This window comes from Carlito syrichta, unplaced genomic scaffold (genome assembly GCF_000164805.1).
Source record: "Carlito syrichta isolate Samal-C Ts95f unplaced genomic scaffold, Tarsius_syrichta-2.0.1 Scaffold309769, whole genome shotgun sequence".
Taxonomy (NCBI): Eukaryota; Metazoa; Chordata; class Mammalia; order Primates; family Tarsiidae; genus Carlito; species Carlito syrichta.
The window spans coordinates 55,175-59,115 of record NW_007253865.1 but is presented as its reverse complement, the minus strand read 5'-3'; positions in this window follow the sequence as shown (position 1 = coordinate 59,115).

Here is a 3,941-nt window from a genome sequence, read left to right as displayed (position 1 = left end):
TCATTAAAATGCCAGAATCATTATAGTTAAAATTACAAATAAAATAATATGTTTATATATATATATATACAGAGAAAGAAAGTTAGGGTCCCACTCTGTTGCCCAGTCTGGAGTGCAGTGGCATGATCACAGCTTACAGCAGTCTCAGCCTCCTGGACTCAGGCAATCCTCTTACCTCAGCCTTCTGAGTTGCTAGGACTACATATATGCATTACCACGCCTGGTTAATTGTTTGATTTCTGTAAAGACTAGGTCTTGCTATGTTACCCAGGTTGGTCTCAAACTCGTGGGTTCATGCAATCCTCCTGCCTCAGCCTCCTAAAGTGCTGGGATTACAGGTCTAAGCCACCACACCCAGCATCTTTCTAAATATTTTAGAATACCATGACTCTATTTTTAGAGTCCAATCCTCTGAGTTTCTGTGAGGGAAGAATTCACAGGACTTGGCAACTGACTTTGTCATAGGAGATAGTATATTACAATTATTTAGTCTTTTCACACACTCGCAAGTCACTAGCTTTCCCACTATGATGGCACTACCAGAAAGAATGATGAATGGGGGAAAAAAAAGAAGAACCAGTTTGGGGTGATTATTACTCACATTCTATAAAGAAAGACAGGTTTACATGGGTAATACTTTAATGTTAAACTATGTGAGTGGTTCTATTCTTCATTTCCTGCCCCCAACCCCAACTCCAACCCTCAATTTAAGCAGCAGTAAAGTCTTTTAATATGTACTTTCTTTAGGGAAGGGACTTGAGAGAGAGAGAGAGAGAGAGAATAAAACATTACTCTCTGGGCTTTTTGGTACTGAAATTGATTTTTATAAATTTAGAGAAGAAACAACAGTATTAACAGTCACTTGTGCAAGAGCCACACATTTTAAAGGGAAAAAATTGTGAATTCAAGAGGTTGGATTCAGTATCAAGGACTTAATCCTGGGGGACTCACAATGCATAATTTATACCATGAAGTGAGATGAATGCAGGGTAAAGTAATACCACCCACTCACCCAAAAAGAGAGGAGGGCTCCATCACCTTGTCAAAGTGACAAAAGAGAACAGCAGTGCCATCACCTGAGCTGGATCCCAGAAGTGAAAGGAAAACTGAACGCTCAGAGAAGTCTGGGGCATCCCCAAGCAGAGTAGACCTTTCCAGGCTGCTTTCCAGAGCAGAACCTGGAAGGTTGCAAGTCACAGAGGATTCTTCCAGAATCTTAATTTGGCTAATTAATTACCACCCCCTCCCTGCTAAGTGTTAGACTACAAGTTAGTACATTTTCTATGGCTGGCAAAATTAAGTTTTCTACTACCAAGCCAACATAGTAACTAAAACAGTAAAGAAGCAATGACTGAAGAACATTTCTAAGAAGATAGACCTCAAAGAAGCCTCATAGAATCCTGAATATTTCAAAGTAATTGGAATATTACTTTGTAAGTAAAGCAAGCCTTTGTCTCTTACCCTCTCACACCTCTTTCCCACTCTACGCCCCACCCCTATGTATGCATACAAATGGCCAGGGTGGGTGGGCAATAGACCAGAAATATACCAGAATAGTCCTGATGATTGATATGAGGACAGCACAGAGTCAGGAGAGAACAGGGTAAGACAAACCCACACCTGGGAGCCATGAAGAAACTGCTAAAACCAGCAGTGGGTGATGAAGACTTGGGCAACACAGTCCAAGGCTTGATGGGACAAACTGTATCTTGGAAGAGGCCAGCAAGCACAGATGATCAGGGACACATGCCAACCGCCTCACACCACTCCTTATGTCATATGTAATACAGATCCTCCTCCAACCCAGGAGAAAGAGAAAAATCTAGATAGAGGGGAGAATATTCATTTATTAATAACTACTCCTTCCCTACTAAGGAACTAACTGTTAGACTAGAAGTTAGTGAATTTCCTGGAACTGGTAATTTTCTACTACTAAGTCAGGATGGGCTTTGAAATCTACACTGAGTCTAGTTCTAGATAAATGAAAACATGCCATTTTTCAGTGTGATTTTGAGTTTGTGACTGAGTTCATACTCATTTCACAAGTCTTATGGAAACGTGGATTTCCTGTTGGGTACAGTGTGAGTTGGTAGGGTATTCCTTTTTATTATTCAAATTACCCTGATATGCTCCATTTATAATGTTACGAGTCATGAACTTGAAAGAAGGTTCAGTTTCATGATGGAGGGAGAAACTGTGGAACAGGTGGGTATGGGCCCTACCAGTTACTAGGAAGCAGGAGAAGGCATTGGCGACCCAGTTTGCTTGTGAAGGCCGGAGCAGTGAGCTGACAGGCAGCTTATGGGCCACCTGAAACAGCTTTGTGAGTCACTCAAGGCTCATGAGAGAACAGGTGGGGAACCACTGGTATGGAGGAGGAAGCAATAAAAATGAACGAGTGTAGAAGAGAGTTGGAACTGCATAAAGAAGAAATGAGCTGTGGTTTCATTGAAGAAGAAAAAATGCAAGCATCAAGAAATAGATTCTGTGGATTCATAAGGGACTCTTCAAAAAATATAAAAAGCAAAAGAACTCATTTTTTTCCAGTTAAATAGAAAAAGGAAAGGAAACCAACTGAGAAAACAAAAGAAGGGGGCTTTCAGCAAAGGAATGAAAATCATTCTATATAAATGAATACTATTAGGAGAAATTAATTCCTCCAGAAAATAAACAGGGATAAAAGGGGAAAGATATAAAATGGATGGGAAAATAAACTTAGCAAAAGCTCTTGTAAGAGAAGGTGCCTCGTGTTAATCTTTTCAAGAGAACACAATCATTAGCATAGCAGGAAGAGGCTAAGAAGTAATTATCATGTCAGATGTATTAAGCTATCAGTTAAAATTTATTTACCATTTTAAATAATAAATATAATCAACTTAAATATAAATACTCTGTAGGCACAAATAATGTGATTTTATTTATTATTAAATAGTATCTTTTATAAGTTAAATCTAACCCACCAACCATCTTATTCTCTCCATTGCAGAGACATTAGACCTATAACAGTTAGATTGCTCAAGACCCAAGTGAGGCAGTTATAGACAGACACTTATTCCTCAGTTCTTTATTTTTTTAAAAAAAGATTATATATGCATACAATGTGATGTGTGTGATAATGACACTGAGAGGATCTACAGAGTAACAAAGCATAATAGACACCAGAAACAGACCCATTCAAATACTGGCTCTTGATCTATCACAAATGCCACTACAGATCAGGGAAAGGACAGACTTTTAAAGATAATACTAGTAAAATTGGGCATCTAAATTTAGAGGAAAAAAAAATAAATGGAATGTCTACGTCACACCATACACAAAAATAACTCCAAGTTGCCTAGGCCTTTGGATGTAAAATGAAAAACTTTATAGTTTATGAAAAAAAATTTATAGAAAATGATATAAAAGAATGTCATCATGATCATGGGATGTATGGCAGAGACAGTGCTTTGGGTTCACCAAACCCAATATTATTTTTTAATGTGGATACTCTGAACACATTTCTTAACCTCACTTGTATTTCCCAGGGACTATATAACTGGCGTCTGGCCATTGGAATGCAGGCAGGAGTGACTGATATACAGCACTGATATACAGGCTTGACTCCTATAAAATTTCCCACATGATCCTCCTCCTCCCACATTATGTCTCTCTTCCCTCAGCAGTTGACCAAATGTAAGGATCTCGTGGAGGACTCCAGAGTTTTAGAAGGTGATGGAACTACTGGTTAGAAGGAACGTGGATCTCTGAATGACTCCATAGAACAGAGTTCCCGCCATCAACACATTATAAGACCACACAAATCAATAAGAAAAGAGAAGATAACCCAAGGGGAAAATGGGCAAACAGCTGAACAAAAAAAGACATCTAGATGATGGAAAAACACATAAAAAGACATGAAACCTATTTAGTTATCAGGGATATACAAATTAAAAGGACAGAAA